Genomic DNA, 9,075 nt, shown 5'->3' with positions numbered 1-9,075 from the left:
GGGGGGGGGGGGTAGGAATGTCTGCAGTCACCAGACACTAAGGAGAGGAAAGGAAGCCCCTCCCCTAGAGCCTTCAGAGGGAACCAGCCCTGCTGGCACCTCAATCAGCTTCCAGCTTCCAGAGCTACGAGTGAACTTCTGTTGCTATGGCAGTTAGGAAACTAACACACACTTTACTCCTGGCCCTGCTGCTGCCAACCCCCAACCCTGGCTGCTTGTCCTCTCTGCAGACAGGCTCAGTCACCCTGATCCTCTGCCCTGCTTGGGATGTCAAGGACAACAGAATCTCAATTTTGGTTTACAAAGTGAGGAATGAGCCTAAGAAGAAAACCTCACGGTACCTCAAATCTTGCTGATGATTTTCAAAACACCTCAGTCCACGTTCTTTTTTTTTTTTTTTTTTTTTTAAGTACCGGGGATTGAAGCTAGGGGGGCACTTAACCTCGGAGCCACCTCCCCAGCCCTTTTTTGTACTTTATTTAGGGACAGGGTCTCACTAAGTTGCTTAGAGCCTTGCTAAGTTGCTGAGGCTGGCTTTGAACTCACAATCCTCCTGCCTAGCCTCCCGAGTGCTGGGATTACAGGCCTGTGCCACCACGCCTGGCTCAGTTCTCAGTCTTGCCAAGTTGGAGGTCAGTAAGCATAAGAAGATCTCTCTTTAATGATGAGGACGTTGCTCAGCCTCAGGAGCCTTCACCCCAATTCAAGTCTCATGAGCTGGCATCATCAATACAGAGAAGAGGCACTGGCACGACTTTGTACTGATCCTGGAACATATTTCAGAAACTGAATTTTATATTTTGGACTAACTCTTTGTTCTTCTAGAAGTTGGATGTTAGGCTCTGAGGGCGAGCTCAGTGGAACAGCACTTGCCTAGCAAGCACAAAGCCCTAGGTTCCATTCCCAACAACACGGAAAGAACAAAAAGAAGATCAACCATTTACTTTTGCTCCCTACCCAATCCCTCCAGAATTAGGAAAAGACCAAATGTCACCAGAAAGGTGACACAGGTGAATTCAGAAACACTGTTAATCAACTGGATGGAATTGCCATCTGTAGACTGTTTTCATCTCACAACAGCAGAATTCACATTCTTCTCAAGCTCATATGGAACGTTTACTAAGGTATACCTCACCTTGAACCAGAAATCCTGTCTGCTCTCAAACCACAATAAAATTAAACTAAAATTGCACTAAACATATCTGGAAAATACCAACATACTTGGAGATTTGACAACATTTCAAAATAACACCTGGGTCAGAGAATAAATCTCATAAGAAATTTTAAATATTTTAAACTATATAACAACTTACCAAAATTTGTAGAATGAAGCAAAAGCACTGTTTGGTGAAAAATGTATAGCATTGAATGTATATATCAGAAAAGAAGAAATATCTAAAATCTATAATCTAAACTTCCACTTAAGGAAAGTAGAAAAAGAAGATCAAATTAAGCCCAAAATAAACAGAAGAAAAGAAATAGTGTGGGCTCAGTGGTGTGCACGGGTAGTCCCAGCTACTTGGGAGGCTGAGGCAGGAGGATTGCTTGAGCCCAGGAGTTTTAGGCTGGCCTGGGCAACAGAGTGAGACCCAGTGCCCAAGAAAGAAGGAAAGGAAGCATGAAAGCAGAAATCAAAGAAATTACAAATAGGAAATCAATAGAGCAAATCAATACAACGAGAACCTGGTTCTTAAAATCAATAAGTCTCTAGCCAGACTAAGGGGGTGGGGAGGACACAGATTACTAATATCAGAAATTAAACAGGGAATATTGTCAGGCAACCCTCTCTTGGGACTCCACCCCCTTTGTAAGCTCCACTTTTTCTATTACTGTAATAAATCCTGTTATTCTGCTGTCAAGAAAGGGAGAGAGAGAGAGAGAAGAAAGAAAGAAAATTACTACAGATCCCATGGATGTTAAAATAATAATATAAACAAATATATGCCCCCAAATGTGATAACCTAGATGAAATGGATCAATTCCTTGAAAGAGATAATGTGCCAACACACATACCAGAAGAAATAAACAAATGTGAAGGGAGCTGTAGCCACTGAAGACACTGAAGTGATAATTAGTAACCTTCGGAAACAGAAAACACTGGACCCAGACGGATTAACTGGTGAATCTCACCAAACATTTAAGTTAGAAAATTACACCAATTCTCTACAATCTCTTTCAGAAAATAAAAGCAGAGGAAATGCTTCCTAACTCATCCTATGAGGACAGCATTACTCAAATATCAAAAACGGACCAAGGGTTTACAAGAAACTTTAGCTCCATGTCTCTCATGAATATAGAAACAAAACATCGCAATATAATGATAATAAATCAAATTCAACACTTTCTTATATATCAACAATGAACAAGTTGAATTAGAAATTAAAAACATAAATTTACCTTTTATGTTAAAAACATTACCATTACATTAGCATCCTCCAAAATTAAATACACAGGTGCATATATTTATACTTTTGATTATTAAAAATGAAATGCTTAGGTATGAAATTATATGAAAAAATTTACATGGGAAAACTACAAAACGCTAATGGAAGATATCAAAAAAGAACTAAATTAATGTAAAGATATTCCAAGTCCCGGCTGGGGTTGTGGCTCAGTGGTAGAGCACTCGCCTCACACGTGTGAGACCTTGGGTTTGATCCTCAGCACCACATAAAAATAAATAAGTGAAATAAGGGTACTGTGTTAAAAAAAAAAAAAAAAAGATATTCCATGTCCATGGATACGAAGATTCAATATTGTTAAATATCTTTTCTTCCCAACTTGATCTGTGTATTCAATGTAATACCAATCAAAATGTAAGTCTGAAAAGACTACATACTCTAAGATCCCAACTGCAGTAGTTCCCCCATAATCTGTTTGATTTTATTTTTATGGTTTCAATTACCTGTGATCAACCATGGTCCAAAAATATTAAATTGAAAATTTTAGAAATAAACAACTCATAAGTCTTAAAGTGTGTGACTTTCAGAATGGTGAAATGAAATCTTACACCATTCTGCTTCATCTTGCCCAGGACATAAATCATCCTTTTGTTCAGTGTATCCATACTGTATGTGCTACCCGCTCATCAGATTCACTGCCAAGGCATTATATGGTACTACTATATCACAGTGCCTACATTATTCACCACCTTCATCTCATCATGCAGGCATTGTATAATACCATCACAAGGATAAGAGTGAGTACAGTAAAATAGATATTCTGAGAGAGAAAGAGATCATATTTTTATGATCTTGTAACTTTTATTACAGTGCATTGTTACAATTGTTCTTTTATTATTAGTTATTATTGTTGTTCTCTTACTGTGCCTAATTTATAAATTAAACTTTACTGTAGCTGTGTATGTACAGAAATAATATAGCATGCATGGAGTTTGGTACTATCTCTAGTTTCAGACATCCACAGTAGATGTGTTGGAGGATGGGGGCAGGGGGGTCATTCTATATGACATTCTAGAAAAGACTAAATAATGAAGATGATTAAAAGGTCTGTGGTTGTCAGGAATTGGGGGGAGAGAGGGATGAATAAATAGCACAGAGGATTTCAAGGGCAGTGAATCTATTCTTTGTGATGCTACAATGGGTGGGTACATACATGTCCTTACATTTTTTTTTCCCAAAACATTCTTTCATAATTGAGATTTTATTGGCTGAACGGAGGGTCAATACACAGACATTTCAGAATGTCATTTGTACACAATTCTGAACACATGCACTTAAAAAGTCTTACACTGTGATTCTTTTTCAGCTATTCCAGAAACTTTCCAGCTTTGGATTTGAAGGCAAATTTTCCTTAATAGGATATCAAATACCAGTATCTTTGAAGGCTACCAAACTGTTACTTAGGTCCTCCCAATTCACAACATGATCACACCTACTTCACACTCACGTTTTCCATCTTTCAGAACACATTATAAATAAATTATTAGGAAAACTGGAATTTCCCAACCAAAATGTTACAGAGCACACACACCATTTTACTTCTGTTAGCACCCACTAGAATGGACAATGCCAAGAGTGAACCCAAATGTCAACTATGGGCTCCAGGTGACAAGGTCGTGTCAAGGTTGGTTCATCAAGTGTACCAAATGCACGGCTCTGTGTGAGATTTCCATAGTGGGGGAGGATGTCCAGGTGTGGGGACAGGGGACACACTGAAATTCTCTGTATTTCCACACAGTTGATTTGTATTTATCATTATCATTTTGCAGTGCTGGGAATGGAATCCAGGGCCCTAGGCACACCAGGGAAGTGCTCTACCACACCCCCGGCCCCTTTCCCCTCAATTCTGCTGTGACCTAAAGCTGCTCTATTAATTGTAAGAGAGAGGAGAAAAGGGCAGTAGTAAAGTTCCCCTCTTTCCCTCTCACCCAGCCACACGGCCCTTTCCCTTGCCACCCTCGCTTTACCACGATGGCCAGTTTCTTGAGGGCCCTTCTAAGATATCCTTGGTGTTCTTCCTACCACAGTTGCCTCCCTCCCCCGGGGAATAAGAACGTTTGAGGTTAACCTGAGGAATCCATGCCTTCCCTGGCCCTCTCTAAGCTTCTCTTGAGCTTTTGGTGTTCAAATACCAAGTGCAAGTGCCCTGTGTTTTTCTGTTTTCCTGAGAGCTGGGGAGCTGGACTGAATGAGGGCCTGAGGTCTGAGGGGCTAAGTTCAAATCTCTTCCTACAGCAGGTGACTCCACCTCTCCAAACTGTTTCCACATCTGAAAAACTGCAGGCGATCCTCCCTACCTCCACGGGACCTCCCTAAGGAGGAGATGAGAGAGGGAAGGTAAAGCATCTGGCCACATCCAGCGCCCTTCTCCCTCCCCCTCCTACGGTGTCTCCAGTGCTTCTTTAAGAATGTAGAGAAAAAGGAAAAACAAATTTCCAAAATCTACACACTGTTTAATGATCAGCCTTGACCTAATTCTACTTCAAAGCATTTCCTTCTTCTTACCTCCCACTACCTCCCACCCAGCTGCCAAGTTTAGAGAATACATGAAAACTTGGGCCAAATGGGAACCTGGAATGTTAGAGCCTCTGAGAAAACAGCTGTTTGTTTGTTCATTTATTACCATGTTTTGCTCCTGTCTCGTTTGATTACAAGAGCCTGTGGGGGAAAATAATAATCCTTGTGCACTTTAGACCAGCCTACATAGGGCTCTTCTAGCCTTTATTTCACTTCATAAAGATTCTGAAAAAAGAAAAAATGTTCAGAAATGAAATGCTTTGCAGGCTGGGAGGTGGCTCAGTGGTAGACCATTTCCCTAGCGTGGGTAAGGTCCTGGGTTTGGTCCCCAGCCCTGGAAAAAAAAAAAAAAAACAGAAATCAGATGTCTTGCCTGGAAGAAATGGAGCTGGAACCCAGGTCTTCTCTCTGGGTTCCTGATTTTTCCCGTGGCTGGTTGGTTTTTATATGTGATCACAACTACCATCAGTGAGGGGGCCAAGGGCCGCAAGCAACAGAAAATCCAGGTCGGTCGCTTCAGAGTCAGCCAGGGCCGAGGCTCTGCGTCTCTCTCCTTCCCTTCTCTGTGTTGTCTTTTCTCAACTAATACAGGCAGCATTAGCAAAAAATAGACAAACCACGTAAAACTTACAAGCTTCTGTACCGCCAAGGAAACAACAGAGTGAAGAAGCGACCTTAAGAACGGGACAGAACATTTGCAAAGTATTTATCTGGCAACAGATTAATTTGCAGAATATATGAGGAACTCCTGAGACAACTTAACAGAAACACACACACACACACACACACACACGCAATCCAATTTTAATGTGGGTGAAAGAGCTGGATGTGGTGGCACACACCTGTAATCCCAGTGGCTTGGGAGGCTGAGGCAGGAGGATTTCGGGTTCAAAGCCAGCCTCAGCAAAAACGAGATGCTAAGCAACTCAGTGAGACTCTGTCTCTAAATGAAATACAAAATAGGGTTGGGGATGTGGCTCACTGGTCGAGTGCCTCTGAGTTCAATCCCTGGTATCACACACATACACACAAAAAGAGTGAAAGACCTGAATAAACATTCTGCCCCCACAAAAAAGCTATACAAATAACCAACAAGCATATATATATATATATATAAAGCTATCACTAATTATCAGGGAAGTGCAAATCAAAACCACAATATTATCTCACCCCAGTTAGGATGGCTATTATTTTTTTAAAAAATCAAAAATAAACTAATGGTTGGGTGCTGTGACACACACCTGGAATCCCAATGACTCGGGAGGCTAAGGCAGGAGGATCATGAATTCAAAACCAGCCCCAGCAACTTAGCAAGGCCCTAAGCAACTTGGTGAGACCCTGTCTCAAAATAAAACCTAAAAAGGGCTGGGGATGTGGCTCAGTGATAAAGTGCCCTTGAGTTCAATCCCTGGTACAAAAAAGAAAATAAAAGAAAGAAAGAAATGCTGTTGAAGACGTAGAGAAAGATGAACTCTCATATGCTACTGCTGTCAGTGAACGTAAACTAGCACAGTCATCATAGAAAACAGAATGGAGTTTCTACAGAAAAACAAGAAATAGAACTACCATCTGATCTAGCAATCTCACTACCGAGAACATATCCAAAGGAATTGAAATCAGTGTGTTAAAGAGACATTTGCATGCCCGTGGACTATACCACTGCTCACGATAACCAAGATATGGACTCAACCTAGGTGTCCCCTGACAGATGATAAAGAAACTGCAGTATACACACACACGATGGAATAATATTCAGCCACACAAACACAAAAAAAGGGATGCTGTCATTTGCAATAAAATGGATTGAACCAAAGGTGGTTTCGTGTAAGTAAAATAAATCAGGCACAAAAGACACATACTACATGTGCTCACTTATATGTGGAAGCTAAAAAAGTCGGTCTCAAAGAAGTAGAATTGGGCACGGTGGCACATACCTATAGAGTTGGGCACAGGAGGCCGATGCAAGAGGATAGCAAGTTTAAGACCTGTCTCTGCAATTTAGTGAGACCCTGTACCAAAGTAAAAAATAAAATAGATAAATGGGCTAGGGATGGAGCTCAGTGGTAGAGAGCCCCTGGGTCCAATCTCCAGGGCGGAAGGTTGGGGGACTGTCCATCCATGCATCCCCACATTGTCACCAGTTTTATTTCTACTCTTTATTTGGGAACCTGGGGTTCCGGGATCTCCAAAGCTTGTTCTACTAGCCAGCTCACAGCGTGAAAGACAAGTGTCTGCCCTTTGCTCCTTCACCAACTAACTGGGAGGTTTTAATCACAGGCCTTCTCGTGTGGCCTGACCTCCTCTCTCGTTTGGGATTTCTTGTCTGGTGGAAGAGGAGGGCTGCCATAAAACTGACCCCATTCGGCAACTCACGGGGCGCTCCTGGGATGCTGGGGCCATGGTTACTGTCACTCTAATTTTGCTGAGGAGGAGCTTGTCTGAGAAATGTTAACCACTATACCAGGAGAGGACAAAGCAGATCTTTTGACAATTCCAGTGCCCTTTCAACTTTATCATGATAGGCCATGAAGTGGGACACTGGGTGGATGTGCTTGTAGTCCTTATCAAATAATCCCATGTTTGCCTGTGGGTAGGATCGGCTCCAAGAATGAGACATAAGTGTGGCTTCCCCACACAACCCCTCACCCAACACTGGGGATTGAACACAGGGGTGCTTTACCATTGAGCTAAATCCCCAGCCCTTTTTTTATTTTTTATTTTATTTTGATGCAGGGTCTCACTGAGTTGCTGAGGCTGGCCTCAAACTGGCAATCCTCCTGTCTCAGCCCCCCAAGTTGCTGGGGTTACAGATGTGTACTATCACACCCAGCTATATATTCTAAAATAAGAATCCCACCCATTGAGTTTCTAGCATTTCCATATATCAATAATAAACAGTAACAAATCTCCCTGCACTACTTTCATCATATATGTCCCACTTGCAATTAGGAGCTCACACTCTATTCTCCACACATCAGGTAGCATGTAATTAACTGCAACGTCTGTAACACTTGACCAGGATTTGGCACATAGTAGGCCCATCATAAGCCTCAGTTCAGTTAACTAATAGTGGCTGCTTCAAGGATTGTGGAGGGTTAGGTTGTGGCTCAGAGGCACATGCCAGGCCCTGGGTTAGATCCTCAGCACCACATAAAAATAAGATATTGTGTCCATCTACAACTAAAATAAAATATTAAAAAAAAAAGGATTGTGGAGCCCAGATGATGGGCGATTGAGCAGTGGACAGGGAAGGCTGAGACAAGCCCACACACAGCGCAGGATCTACCTCTGTGTCCAGGAGCCTGCAGTGGGCAGGAGCTGGTGAGTTCTTCTGCCATGTGTCCCACATGCTCTGTATGGAGGAGGCTACCACTGCCACCTGTGTCCATGAGTGGACACGGTTTCTATCAATCCAGATAGGACAGCAAAGCAGAGCAGGGTTGCATTTATTCTGTCCAACAAATAACCGTTGACTGGCAGCTCCATGCAAAGCCTGGTGTCAGGAACCAGAGAGGAGACAAATGTAACTCGGGCCTGCACTAAGCCCCGTGCGGGGCTCTTCAGTACCCAAATCTGCCAGCCAGGCCTGCCAAGGCTTGTGCAGTCTTCTTTCCGCAAGAGCCGCCAGGGAGGGAGGAGTGTCCTAGCCTCGCTGCCCAAGGAGGGGGCACCGAGTGTCCAGGGAGTTGGACTCACACGGGGCCTGCGCCTGCTCAGCTCATGGGGTGTTCTGGAGCAAGAGAAACCGGTCCCTATTCACCCCCAGGGAGCTCAGCGTCAGCCATCAGTGGGAGGAAGGGCCTCAGAGGAACCTCGCAGAGACCCCACCGGTGTGTGAGGTTGGAGTCTAAGAAGCTGAGAGCAGAGGAGCCACCTGCAGAGGGCGGGAGGCGAATGCGTGCAGGGCGCACGTGAAGCACTTGGGGTTGGGGGTTTCAGTAACCAAGGGCTTTCTGGAGGGTTCCAATCATGGGAATAAGGCACCTGTCCCTAATGTAACGAGCCCTCAAGCTTCTCCTGCAGCACCTTTCTTTGCACCAGCAATAACAAGGGGCACAAAGGCCTTCTACTTGCCGCTCAGCAACCTCTGCCCCAT

This window comes from Marmota marmota, unplaced genomic scaffold (genome assembly GCF_001458135.2).
Source record: "Marmota marmota marmota unplaced genomic scaffold, marMar, whole genome shotgun sequence".
NCBI lineage: Eukaryota > Metazoa > Chordata > Mammalia > Rodentia > Sciuridae > Marmota > Marmota marmota.
Note: the sequence above shows the minus strand (reverse complement) of the source record.